Below are 15,678 nucleotides of genomic sequence, written 5' to 3' on the forward strand. Positions count from 1 at the left end.
AAGCATAACCACACAAAACAATATGTAATCTCGTTAACGAGGAGGTTGATGATGTATTGTTTAAAAACATTGGTATGTATTTTTGCACACTTTTTCTGCTGGCGACGTAAAACTTAATGGTTTTGATAAGGTATCAGACCCGCAAATGTATGAATGTTGGATGCAGTAAGCCTATACTGTTAAGATATTATTTGAAAGGGTGTTGTGTTAAGAAAAAGAAAATGTAGAAGAAATACCGAAAATATTATACTAGTAACCAAAAATGCTGTATTGGTTTTCAAAGATTACAAAATATGTCAGTGTACGTCAGGACCTCAGATAAAAAAGAGAAGATATACAAACAATAATAACAGTGTGTAAAAGGTACTCTTGGTTGAACAGTTTATTTGGATATATTCTGTTTGAGTATAGATTTCAAAAGAAACCAGGAAATAAATGAGAGTGACAACAAGTGTTGTTTTTTTCTATCGGCGTCGATCTATGGAATGGAGACGTCATCGCCGGTGTCAATTCGAATCACAACCGTGCTGTCTGGTGAATTGTAATTGGTAATTGCCTCATGCACTATTTTATAATAGAAAGCAGATCATTTGATCATTTCTCGCCTAGCCTAATTAAACCTCATCATGATTGAATGCAATCTCAGTTTCTGAAAACACGTGTACATCAATGATTTTTGTTCTAAAGACTCATTCGTGCATGTATATAGCTCCTCAAACGATTGTTAAGACATAATTGACGACACCATTTTAACCAACGATAAGGTGCTCGATTTCGTGTGAACCTGTATTAAAACAATTATTTTTTAGAACGTTTTCTACAAATCAAAACAGTTTTAACTGAGAGTGTTTTTTTAACTTTATTTAATTATTACCGATTGTGTAATTGGGTATTAAAATATATACTTAGTTACTCGCATTGACACTATGTTGCGAAAGAATGATGCAGTTTGTTGCTGGGGAGACCGGAGAACAAGGAAAAAAAAACACTGGTATAGCTTGGTGACCACCAACCAATCTCACATGCGCTCTTGCCTTGAAGTTGTTGTTGAAAATAGGGAAATAAAGTTTGCCAGTATTCCGGATTTACAAATTCAAGCCGTACGCTGTTTTGAATAAATTAAATAAATTAATGTTTATCATGACAAGCATGTTAAGAAAGTAAATCATCTCAAGCAAGTTTTAAAGTTGATTCCTTGATTTAAAAAAAATCGATGACATGCTTTAAAATCTGAAAATTACAGAAGAAATGGCTTGATTTACTATTTGACTAATACTTATAAGTTAGTGAATGGTATGACCTTCAAGCAAGAAAACAGGTTTGTGGTAAAACAAAAAGGTCATTGTTTTACTCAATTTGTGTTGAGAAACTTTTCAGACATAACGATGTTAGACCTCAATAAAATTATTAACACGATCTTTAACATTTGCATATAATCTTTGAACGTGTTCACTGCATTATAAATAGCTGTGGTTTTAATTTTACTAAGTAATTATGTTAATGAATAGTGTAACTACTTATGCTCCATGGCTTTACCATAAATATTTTCATATTGTACAATTAAGGGACAAATACAGAATCAGAAAAATACATCATACTTAAATACAATATATTGCAAAAAAAGTAAACGGAGAAATGGAGTTATTTTTCTTTTAGAAAGGGTTTTAACACTATCATTTGCTAATTGCCGATCAACGTCAATATTCATGAGATAAATCATTTTAATGACAGAAGGATCTATAAAGATCGTAAAAAATAGCAATGTTTTACATGTATGTTCATATACAACGTACATTTCAATACGAAAAAACAGTCATTCTCAATGTTTGAAGGCACGGAGCCTCAAAGTCTAAAATCCACGAACTCACATAAAAGCTTCAAATGTAATATACAAGTATGGGCTAGCAACGAACTTTCACGCCAAAATTCAAATAACCTTCGCATGTTTTTGTACAAGTTTGTTTTACATTGACTTAGCATTTTTCGTCCACATCCTGTGTTTTGAATGACATATATATTTTCTCGAAAGTGCTATCTTTGGTCCCAATATTGATTTTCTGTAATTATTTTCTCAGTGTTAAGAGCTCTATAAATTATTATGCTGCTTAAGATAAATGTTGACAATTACCATCAATTACAATTAAGTACCGTCAAAATGACTAAAATGCTGGCGCAGATAACATATTTAGGAAGATCGATTTACTAGAAATGCTACATAATTGTGTTATAATTAATATTCTTGATAATTAACGAAGACGTGCCTTGATAATCCGAACAGATAAGTTTTTATATATGGTGTTGGTAACGCTCGGATTGTTCAGGATGTTGATGATTTGATGATAACTGTATTATTGTATCATTTTAAAACTGCAATCGATTATTGTTGTATGCAAAAACGAATGGTGTTTTAAGGTGTCTGTTGATTAAACTTTATTTATTTACCAACGATTGTGAAGAAAGTTATATATGCTTAATATATACTAATTCACTCTCGTTGGTACTATGATGCGCGAGAATGCTGCATGGTATTTCGAGAGAAACGGGAGGACCCGGAGAAAAACCCTTGTCCAGCTTGGCGACCAGCAACCAAACTCACTTACGCCCTTGCCGAGAATCGAACCTTAGTCGCCTTAGTGAGAAGTTCGTCGTGGTGTGATACTCTTACATCTTTAATGTCTATATTAAATGTTTTAAGAGACCTGAACACCAGCTTATCGTTCCATAAACGGAAATAATTTGCAATTGGTATTATGAAAGTCTGTCATAAACTCCATTAGAAATAAGTAGAATTTTTTATATGGATATAAATGATCATCTGTTTACCGCTTCTTTTATGAAAAAAAGTGTTTATCCTTAGAAGACAACCACATAAGTATATTAAACTGCTTTCTACAGAAGAAGATGAAGCTCTTAGCTTTCGATCAAATTATCAAATATTAAGAATGTATTATAAGTTGTCACTTGTATACTTTCATGAAATAAATATATTTAAACCAAATTGTATACTTTGAATTCTAGTGATCCAGACACGGCACATTTCTGTAATGTTATGGTATCAACATATTTGATCTTTCTGCCAGCAACATCTTGGATCCACTTTTCTTGCCTACCGTACAAATGTTCCGATCATGTGACCAGTGCGTCCATCCCAATGGAATATCAGTCGTGCGGAACAGGGCCTTTTTTATACTTTTTATTTAATACAAGTCTAATTACAACGTTTTAAAGAAACCAAATGAATGCAATAATAAAAGGTTTGCAAGATAAATTATCATATTTTCTTTTTCCGGTCCGGTTTGGAAGATCACTCAGCATGCATCGTAACCGGCTTATCGTTACCGTCAAATGCATGCTTCACACCCTAGTCACCATCTTGTTGGATATGTTAAAGCAGGTAGAGTAAAAACGTCGCGATTTCTAAAACCTTTTTACACCTTGTACCGCTTGCTACGTCTAACAACTGCAAAATCCTCTTCAAATCGGACTCCAACGCATGTTGCATTGAGTTACACAATTGTTTGACAACAGTGACTCAAACATCAGATTTATAATTCTTTTCAACGATTTCCTTGTACAAAACAAAACATTAGTGAGTGGTTTATATAAATATATAATGTGTGTGCTCATTGATGAGCTGTTGTTAACATACATGCATCAGCTAATTGCTAATGGATGTTGCGAGAATTCGCAGATGCTCCTCGTGAGACAGGGCGTATTTTCAGCTACCAAAACTACTCTCGTCTAGCGTGCTTTTGACACTAATGAACGAGTGTCGTTACGAGCGAAATTGAATCATTGTTAAGTGCATATGTTTGCTAAACCTTGAAAAACACGTTTAAAACGTTGTTCAACAATAATCGTTCTAAAGACCATTGAATGTATCTTCCTTTCTGTATCATAACAGGTATGTAATTTGACAACAAACCACATTAAATTGAAGGGCGAAAACGAAAGCAAAGAAAATAATTTTATTGTAACCAGACTTTTTTCAGCAAGATTGTGTGATTCAATTTATGTTTTCTATTTCATTTTAATTATATGCCAAACATAATTATCATTTTAAGCAAAGTTTATAAATGACACATGATTTATTTCTCTTTTTTTCAGAAATAACCATGGTTCCCGCAATACTGCTAAGGTGTCAGCAAGGTGCAGTCTGAAAAAGTTACAAAACATGATTATTGTATGAGAATGAAGAAAATACTTCAACTCCCTCATTTCAAATTATTCCTTGTGAGATTATTTTGTGAAATTTCCTTAACTGCATATTTGCTGAAAACATTTATAGGTGTTACCCCAATTATACTACTACATGTATATTCTAATTTAAAACCTTACATATCGTTTTATAAAGAATAAGTTATTTTCAATTATTCGTTACTTACTTTCTGGCTGTGATCTACCCTTCCATTCCCATCCAAGGAGATCGTCGTTTTCGAATTCCTCGCCGAGACAGTGTTTGGAAAACTTGTTAATGTCACACCACGGAACGCCTGTGAAATCCGGAACTCCGTCTGGAATCCCGTCTCCGTCCGTGTCTTCACGGCGGTCCTTTAAGTATTTTTTTATGAAATACATAGAAATGAGCCTTTTAATTGTTTGTACTCACGAAATGATACCTACGAACATACAAACAGCATAACTGTATCGACAACAATCAGTTTTGTCACGTTTTCATTATAGAGACCGTGATAGCGGAGGGCTAATTCGAATCAAATCAAACAAGATGAATAAGACAGTCAGCAGAGCAGAACTGTTAAGGGTCATCTTTTTTTCTCGTTCCAATTCCTTGCCCACCATTTTAAGCCCCTTTATCATTGTGTTTCATCAAATGATAATTTGTGTTCAAATGAAGATTCAAAATAGGGAAACGACAAAAAGGCAATTTAACAGTAATTGTGCCTTTTTTAAGCAGCGTTTTATTGATTGTTTAACCACTCAACATAATCAAAAAACAGTTCCGCCCAAAAAACTTATTTGAAAGAGAAACATGTTTAATTTTATAGTAAAAAGAACGAAAAGAATTATTTTGTTATCTGACGGGAATATTCTGTGAGAAAGGAGTTTAACGTGTGGCCAGTGGAATCTAATTTGAAGGTATTCAGTATACTCGAGTTATTCAAGAAAAAGACTTCCATTTCTGGATTAACGGGGTCAGTAACCAGAGTAGTAAATCCGAAAATACGTTGTCAGCCCAAGTTTTCTTAAAGACAACACAAACCGATCAATTTCCTTTTTGGTTTGAATGCGAGGTAGTGTTTAAATTGTTTCTCCTTCCACTTTTAATATTTATTACCACAAACAACGGATTTTGTCTGAAACTGCATTTTAAGACATATGGGCTTACTCGGATATAGATGACAGCAGTGATGTCTGGACACTTTCCACACATGATTTGTGTTACATCCCAACATTAGTACGTTATTAAGTAATCTGCTGGAGAACCACTCAAAACTCTGAAATCTCGAGGTTCCGGTCTCGCTAGAAGAATAAAACAATAATGTCATACAAATAAGATATGTCGAATTGCTTTCATTGTCAGAAACGATTGTGATAACTGTCATAAAAATAGAATTACAATTACACTTGAAGTGGAGTTATGACTAAACAACATGAATTATCATAAATATCATTTAAAATTTGGGCAAATGATTTCAAAAACAATGTTCGTTTATAACATTTCATAGATATGACAAAGAAGTTGTTTTATTTTGCCAAATCATGATTTTTGTGTATGATTTTAATTTTTAAACATAAAAATGTGGTACTTATCATAGATTTCGTTGTCTTATTTGTAACAATACTTGGGCCTGATAACGTATAACTGATTCATCTTATTTCACTAAATCTTCTCAAAGTCGTCGAAAGTGGTGATAATGAACCGTTCTTAGATCAGTTGTTTTCATTGCCCAATCTACTGTGCTTAAAAATGCACTACATCCACTTGTTGTTGTTTTCAAACGGAAAATATTCAACTGTGTGCATGGTGACTACGATAAACTCAGACAACGCATTGCAGAATTTGATTGAGATACATGCTGTAATGATGCTATAGATGTTTACACGGATCAGTTTACCAATCAACTTCTGCCATTTTGAGCAATATGAATTCCAACTCAATTCGTCACGATTCGAACACAAGATTCCCGATGGTTCCATAATGAAATAAGACCGGCATTACGACACAGAAGACGGGTTTATAGGCAGGCAAAACCAACATATCTTGATATTCACATGTGCATGTACAATCAACAACAGAAGTTTTGGAAGTTTCGAATTCACTTCGTCTATATTGATATATTTTGCAAAGATATCAGTAATTCAATAAATTGCCGTATTTGGTTTATTCCAAAAACCTAGGACACTTTGGAACATTGGGACACCAGAGTCTCGGAGCATTGGTTTTAGTCCTACTCAGAACCTCGGACACTTCTGAGCATTGGGGTTTAACTCTACACAGAGTCTCGGAGCATTGGGTTGAGACCTACTCAGAACCTCGGACACTTCTGAGCATTTGGTTTTAACTCTACACAGAGTCTATAATTGTTTAGTTTGTATGAACTATGCATTGATTCATCTGTAAACACTGTATTGTATATTTATGTGTTCACATTGGACATGACCTTCTGGTTATTCTATAAATAAATGCCTGGTGTGTTTCGCCCCCTAGATTTGCTTGTAACGCAGTTAACCAAATGGTAAACGGTGGTGTTACATATGCATAAAAGTAACAATAAGATGTGTAAATATATTAATGAACCAGCATTTGTAATGAATATACTTACGCATATGATAAAGTCCCCACAATATTGCCATCTGGTAGAGCTGTAAACCGACGCTGGGTAGAAATACCGGAATGAGTCTCATGCGTGTTGATCGTGTAGGCCGAGACGTATACCCTGTCTACAGCCTGTTAAACCGTAAAATCAGTTTATTTAACTGTCAAATTACTGCTTTGGTGTCGCTGCAAAGGAATACTGACCAAAATCGAGTATGTTTTGAGTTACCGACACGTACATTAATTTTATATTTTAAATTAACCTGAGTGCCAGCAACGCTGATTTTTTACATTAAGGTATCAGACTTAGGCCAAACATACCGTGTGAGGAAACCTTGTTTTTTATTTAAATTAATTTTAATTGAGTTCATTATTACATCATATTACACGTATTAATTGAAAATTCAATGATGGACGCCTTGACTTAAACAGCTTTGACCATATCAAATTGTTTTTATGGTCAGAGTCAGGTTGTACTTTTTTAACAAATACAATGGGCGCACATCAATAAAACAAACAAAGTTCGGCCATAGAAAAAGCAAAACGCTTTTGTTTTGCAACAAATGTATACATAGATGACCATGATAGCAGACCTCTTCCAAAATGAAATTCCATTTGGCATATTCATCATAATAAAACAGAAGCAGTTTGTGTTTACGAAAGGAACTTGCGTATTTGCGAAAGTCCTCCGTGGGCACAACGCACTTGTCTGGAGGGAAGGGCAATGCGATCTCTCCCCCGGGGATCTCGTTATTCCCCTTTGGACATTGTCTTTGAGCGTTGACTGCGATGACACACAGCACGACAACCACACATCGACGAAAAAAGGTCCATGGCCGCTATTAGCAATCTACAGAAGAAACTATGACACGTTCCAATAGTGCATTTTGAATATATGGAATTAAAAATACAAACAGTCAAAATGCCGTTATTCCTAACAGAGTCGGTTGACTGGCCTCCTGGCCGACCAGATGCTAAATTGTCAAAAAGGGGTTTCATAGTCATTTGAAATACTCGCAACGGATAACTTATTTTTAAAATTGGGCAAATGAAGTAGGTCGAAGGGTGAAAGCGAAAGGGTTCTATCTGCTTCTCTATTTAATATCACTTAGAACATTTTCGCATTCACCCCTCCGAGGTGTTAACCACAAGTTGAAGTGTAAGCTGGTAAAAAACTGTTGTTGTTTGTTTGTTAAATATAATCGGCTAAGATCGGAAACTTAATGCACACTGCCCCACTGGGGCTCCTTCACCATCCTGCCTCATCCCTCCCCATCCTCCCTTGCCACACTGTATTCAAAATGACTGATTCTCTTATTCTGCATTTTGTTTTTCTCTTCCAGAACGTCATTCTAGTATACCTACTATAACCCTAATGACCAGGCTTTGTATATTTTCACGAACCGTAGTTTTCACGAATATAATGGAGCATTTTAAAAGATATTCTTTAATCTTCTTATCAAATATAATGCGAACGGAATGCGCATTGTTAAAACCATTAAATTGTATTTTTGTCGCTTGAATTGTAACATTAGGTCATGACAGTCGAAAAAGACTTTTGACTGTCCGTTCGTGAATTGTACTTCTCCTTTTCGTTAATTTCATGACCTTTTTTCGACTTTCAGGATATAACGACGCCATGTTCAGCAACAAGACGAGTACCGATTAAAAGGTTCAAAGAACGCCAATTTCGTGCACATAATGGTTTTAAGAGAACTGTTTGTATATTTTTAAAAGCACTTACTGTTTCCTCGAAAGTGAGCACACCTGCTCCATTAAAGTCATAAATACAACGACTCGATTTTACCATCATGCATAACGACTGAGTTAAAGGCTCACTGTTTTAAAACGTTTATGAAATAGGGCAAGATATCAGTCATAAACAAAATTCTTGTAGTAAACAATAGTACTTTGTTTGTAGAATTTCTCACAATCATAATAGCGTTTTGGTGTAGTTTCCATATCATTGAATGCTGTTCATGAATGCTGGACTGGGAGAGTATAACCGGCAATCTGTAACATCATATTTTTTTCGTATGGCAGATGCAATTTAATGATATGAATAATTAATCTTGCTACGTGCATTTAAGAACATCTGTTTAACGCAATGTACTCCGTGTACTTATCGCTTAAAGTTCGATTGGCTTTGAATGGAGTTGAATCGATAAATTAATATGAACTTAGGCGCTGCCTCTACGGGCTTGAAGTGTTATTGCCGGAATCGTAGTTCTTTTTATGAAACACATGTTGTACAATACATCGCGGCTGGCATTTTTGGCCTCTCGGGCCATCAAGAACAACTAGTAGTTTTAAATAAACAAGTCGCAAACTTTTCAGTACATGTTCTTTCAAGTTAAGCACAGAGCCTTAATTTATGAATATTCATATGGCAAGGACGAAGAGGCTTTTTTGAATGTGCTTTTCAGCTGTATAATTATTTTGATATCGGGTCTACAGTCCAGTACAGTCCATACATTCAGAGCGTTTATACTACGTGATAAATTGCGACATAAATGCTACATCGGAAGGCAATATTTTGATTTGAAAAAATACAAAAAGATAACTTTACTATTTCTTCACCATTGTATATGAAACATAGCGCAGTCTACGCCGATTACGGAGCACTACCTTCGTTCTTTAACCAAATTTTGATTGCGAGTTTAGTTTCTTAAAACACTTCAACAATTTTTTTCACAATATGTCTGACGGAGCACTGTCAAAACATTATTTTGAAAACAGGTGTGTCGAAGTGTTTGATAAATTAATGACCTCATCAAATTTCGAAAATAAAACAAATGCGGGCTCTTTAAGCGGCATAGACTGCCCTATGTTTCATTTCAAATGGTGTTGTAAATGAAAAGTTATCTTTGATTTAAGTCTTGATTTTAAGCAATTTTGCCTTCCGACGATGTATATATAACGTAATTAATATCGTGGTAAATACTAGTGATGGGCCGATGATCGCCGATTATCGATTAACTCGGCAGACATTCGTAATTTGGCGATCGTTCCATAATCGAATAATCGAAAAAAAAAGTTTGCTTGAATCCAGTAAATTTCCAACTTTATATAGCGCAGTAACTTAGTAAAGCTAAGGGAAGTAACCGATACTTTGAGTTTTAACAGTACTTTCATTTAGTTTTTCTTTGCGTTCAAATAGTTATGCTGGCGGACGGCCAGGAACATCGCATTCGGAACTCCTCGGTCATTCTTTTAGAAAACAACCTCGGATGTATGCCGGTACATCAGTTGAAGTATTCGTATTTTTTTTAATTATATCATTAATTAAAATTAGTGTTTTAGAGTTGTGTTTATTCATCTAAGTTTAAATTGATTGCCAGTGAAGTGTATTATTACAAACATAATTTAGATTTCCAAGAGTTAAGACATAAAGTTTAACTGCTAAATAAAATTACTACGCGATCTACTTGCTGCGGACTTAAACGTACCTCTTTTTGAGTATGTAAACCGTCCAAATACATCCAAGGTTGTTTTCGATAAAATGGCCGAGGAGCTCCGAATGGGGACATCGATCTAAAAATATTTGATTACCCTGGATATCGGTCTTCCAGGTGCTGGACAAGTGCAAATTATTCAAGCGAAATGGTTAGGGTCATTCAAGCCCAGATTCTTATGAAACTAGGCTTGATCGACTCCAGCTGTGGTCACATATTGAAATGAACGTCACGATCAATGTAAAAACTGTTTGAAGAATGGAAATGTTTGCCATCCAACTCCGAAAATACGTGAGAAAAGTTTTGCTTATTTAATTTCCAATTACTCGTTATTTTTAATAGCTAATGCCATCCCAAACCAATGTGTTATGTCTCATTTTTTTCAATTTAATTTTCAAAACCTGTTTAATTAATGCACCAGTCAATTGTAACCAAGCCCCCCCCCCCCCCCATTATTCAATATGCCAGAAATAATACCTGTTCTGACTGAAGCATAAGAAATGATATACACATGAAAACTAAGGTCCTTTTTTATATATACATCAGAAAATGATGCTTTTGTGATACTGTCCGATTACAGCTGATTATGAAAATCCAAGCCGATTGCCCATCACTAGTATATACACACTGTACTTTGCATGGTCTCTTAGTATGTTGATAAGTAATGCACCAGTCAATTGTAACCACGGCTCCCCCAGGTCCTTGGAATAGCGGGGAGGTTGAATTTCGATCTAGCCAACCCCGGCTAAAATCTCCGCCCTGCGGGTACGAACAGATGGTAAAATCCCCGCCAAATGTCCCCGTACCCCAGGGACCCTAGGTAAGGCCCATTCCCCACAATATTTAAAGCGAAGACAAAACCACCGCATTCAACCGGCACTCTGCGGCCACCCAAAAGGTAAAAACACGGCCCATTTCCCAGGCTATCCCCAGTATACACCCGGACCTGGGGGCGTGGTTACAATTGACTGGTGCATAATTAAGACTATAGTATCCATTTCATAAAATATGTCGATTTAACTGCAACATTAGTAAAACATTCCTTTGACCAAATACACCCGAAAGGTAAAAACACGGCCCATTTCCCCGGCTAACCCCGGTATACCCCCGGTTCTGGGGGGGGGGGGAGGGGGCGTGGTTACAATTGACTGGTGCATAGTTAAGACCATAGTGAAAGAAATCGGCTAAGTAGTGTGAAGGAAATGGTTCCTATTACCAGATGTAAATCCTTATAAGTATTGGTCTTTCACACCTTCCATAAAGCAAGCAGTAAGTATTTCACAGTTTATTCATGAGTCCTTAATTTACATAGATACACTATCTACATACATTTATAAACTAAAGCTTTAAAATATGAGATAAATATGCACATGGCCATTGTAAATGAGTAATGTGAAATGCATACAGTAATGTTGCAATAGACAAATTATCAATTATTATAAACAAGAACTAGGTAGCATATAATTATAATAAGGATAAAACATGAGCATTCAGCTGATACTGAAGACATTTTTTTTTAAAAAGAGTAAAAGAGATGAGTATATATTCTTGTAACAATAACATTCGATACTCATATTTGAAGATTTAACTTCAACACTATCCATTTCATAAAATATGTTGATTTAACTGCAACATCGGTAAAACATATCGTGCGCCCGTGTATAGCAGTGGACACAGTATTTTTTGTGTTGCGGTAGAGGATCGAACCTGCGAACCCTGGTTAGAATTCACGAAAATATAATATACCATTGTTTCACCTCGTAATTGTTCACAAATAATCTAATACAGTTAAGGCCACATAAAAATAAAGTTGCGGTTTCTTAAAAAAATACAGTCGAACACCGTTGGCTTGAATTCTTCGTTGGCTCGAACTAGATGTAAAGGACCGAATTATTTATACTGAAGGTAAACAATCCTGCTTGGCTCGAATTTTTCGAAGCTCGAGGTATTTTCGCGGGTTCCTGGGAGTTCGAGCCATCGAGGTTCGACTGTACCTAGAACACTCGTATCATGGACAGCTAGGCTCTGGTGTGTAACCTTTTTCTCTCATTTATTAAATATATGATATGTATAATAAATTGTCAACTTCAGGAGAATTTTTTATTACGTAAGGTCCTAGACTTCCAAGTAACATTAACATAGGACAAAAGGTTTCCTTTACCAACTTAATTAAATAATGAAGTTTTATGTTTCTTACAATAATGCTTTAAGTCCGTATTGAGGATTCAGTTGATAGTTTTGTTTCTGCTTTGGTATGAAAAAAGTTTAAAATGTAAAAAAATAATGAACATGAAACAAAAGTTTATAATGTCGCGGTTAAAGACAACTAAAGTTTTCAACGTTATATGCAGGGTGTTTTTTTTTTCAAATTAAATTTTGAATGACCGTAACCAATTAGATTGCAGGAAATTCATAAAGTATATTAGAAAATGCAAGCACGTTTAGATTTGACATGTTCTGTTTTAACATATAAACTTATTACTCTATAAAGAGAGTGACAATAGTTACGGACAGACAGAAACAGAGTATTAGATATAAGTGTTTTAAGCATGATACCAAGATGTAATTTGTAAACAAATAATTTCAAACTTACCAGCACTATCTTAGACTTTTTAAAGAACTTTCCTAATATCAAAAGGCAAATCTTCCTCCCGAAATTCTCAATATACAGTATAAAATAAAGACACGTTTCCTGATGCGTGCGCATATACAACGTTGAATTTCCAGATGCGCACGTAGCATGTAGACAATTATGAAGTCTGGCGCAATATTGTGCGTAGGAATATAATATGCAAATATGAAATTGATATGCAATATTAAATGCTGTACCATATGCTTGATAAGTATCGCTGAATATTACTTGTAATATTGCAACTATAGGTTTTGTTTAGAAATCCAATAAAATGCAATTATGAACAGATTTATATCAATCTTAATGTATTATTTTTTTAAATCTTGACAATGTGTTAAATTTCTAATTTTTGGCAAACGGATTCTCGGCGAAAACTTATTGTCGACTCTAATTGCAAAAAAGATACTATTGATAATTTAATTGAAACGCTATTTTTCAATATAGAATACAAAATAGTACATACAAATATTAAACATTATCATAGGGAATACGATATAAAATAACTTAAGCATAAGGCGGTATATTGATATATATATATATATATATATATATATATATATATATATATATATATATATATATATATATATATATATATATATATATATATATATATATATATATATATATATATATATATTCAGAGTTGATATCACAGTCACTGAGTTAAACAAGTACATTATGAAATAAATCTTACAAACAGACATGTGACAGCTCCAGAAGAAGCATATTATGCTTAACGACACTGGGGATGTACAACATGACGCTGACAATATAAAACACAGAGGGAATGTACAACATTACGATGGCAATATAACACACAGAGGGAATGTACAACATTACGATGACAATATAAAACACAGAGGGAATGTACATCATTACGATGACAATATAAAACACAGAGGGAATGTACAACATTACGATGACAATATAAAACACAGAGGGAATATACAACATTACGATGACAGTATAACACACAGAGGGGATGTACAACGTGACGCTGACAATATAAAACACAGAGGGGATGTACAACATGACGATGACAATATAACACATTAAGGGGATATACAACATGACGATGACAATATAACACACAGAGGGGATATACAACATGACGCTGACAATATAAAACACAGAGGGGATGTACAACATGACGATGATAATATAAAACACAAATGGGATGTACAACATGACGATATAACACTTTGAGGGGGATGTACAACATGACGATGACAATATAACACATTGAGGGATATACAACATGACGATGACAATATAACACATTAAGGGGATATACAACATGACGATGACAATATAACACACAGAGGGGATATACAACATGACGCTGACAATATAAAACACAGAGGGGATGTACAACATGACGATGATAATATAAAACACAAATGGGATGTACAACATGACGATATAACACTTTGAGGGGGATGTACAACATGACGATGACAATATAACACTTTGAGGGGGATGTACAATATGACGATGACAATATAACACATTGAGGGGATATACAACATGACGATGACAATATAACACACAGAGGGGATATACAACATGACGCTGACAATATAAAACACAGAGGGGATGTACAACATGACGATGATAATATAAAACACAGATGGGATGTACAACATGACGATGACAATATAACACATTGAGGGGATATACAACATGACGACGACAATATAGCACATTGAGGGGATATACAACATGACGTTGACAATATATTACATTGAGGGGATGTAGTCGTATGACGTAACATATATTCTCGCCTTATTGTCAGGCATGTACCCTTGACAATGCGCACTTTCAACATGTACGTGAAGTTAGCGGCCTAGCGGCCTAGCGGCCTAGCGGCGTGAAGTTAGCGGCCTAGCGGCTTGAAGTTAGCGGCCTAGCGGCGTGAAGTTGGCGGCCTAGCGGCCAAAAATTGAATCTTATTTCAAAGCATGTATACATGCATTTTCTCCTAAAACAATGACATATTAACTGTTTTTATGTACAAATTAACACATTGAAGCTATTATCAACAAAAAAAATTCAAAAACTTCGATAAAGCAGTCGCTATTTCAAAGCATTAAACATGACTGTTCTTCTGAAACAATGATATATTTACTGTTTTTATGCACAAATTATCACTCTTAAGCAAATATCTTCTTTTTTTTTCAAAAAAGTCGATCAAGCAGTTCAGCGACCTAGCTGCCCAGCGGCGTGAAGTTAGGGCCTGGCGGCCTAGCGGCCTAAAATTGGTTTCTATTATAAACCATATATACATGCCTTTTCTTCTTAAAAAATGACAAATTTATGGTTTCTATTCACAAATCACCATCCTTTAGCGAATGTCTGCATTTCGCCCAAATCTCGACCAAGCTGCCTAAAAAATCCATTATAGCGAATATCAGCATTTTCATTTTTTTTTGTATTTAGCAAAATTGTTAAACTATAGATTTATCATTGTTTTAAAAGAAAACGCATGTATACATACTTTGAAATAGGAAACCATTTTAGGCCGCTAGGCCACTAGGCCGCCAGGCCGCTAACTTCACGCCGCTAGGCCGCTGAGGTGCTCGATCGACTCTTTTGAAAAAAATGTTTATAATTGCTTAAGAGTGATAATTTGGGCATAAAAACAGAAAATATATTTTTTTTAAAAATGGAAGGAGAGGCATGTTCACATGCTTTGAAAAACTGGCTGCTTGTTCGACTTTTTGAAAACAATGTTGATAATCGCCTCAGAGTGATAGTGTGTGCTTAAAAAATCAGTTAATATTTCTTTGTTTTATAAGAAAATGCATGTA

The 15,678-nt window shown here is 34.9% G+C and overlaps 1 long non-coding RNA gene across 2 annotated transcripts; it reads right to left on the minus strand.

The window, feature by feature from the left end:
* Positions 1-3,954: 3,954 nt before the first annotated feature.
* Positions 3,955-12,958, minus strand: LOC128219805 (uncharacterized). 2 transcript variants are annotated; one of them, XR_008258667.1, is made up of 6 exons: positions 12,827-12,958; positions 7,484-7,628; positions 6,786-6,910; positions 5,348-5,481; positions 4,386-4,551; positions 3,955-4,156 (listed from the first exon to the last, which is right to left on the minus strand). It is a non-coding gene; the product is annotated as an uncharacterized LOC128219805 (long non-coding RNA). The 2 variants fall into 2 exon arrangements; XR_008258666.1 differs by having other exon boundaries at positions 7,437-7,628.
* Positions 12,959-15,678: the final 2,720 nt, after the last annotated feature.

The sequence above is a fragment of the Mya arenaria genome, chromosome 15 (assembly GCF_026914265.1).
Source record: "Mya arenaria isolate MELC-2E11 chromosome 15, ASM2691426v1".
Classification (NCBI taxonomy): domain Eukaryota; kingdom Metazoa; phylum Mollusca; class Bivalvia; order Myida; family Myidae; genus Mya; species Mya arenaria.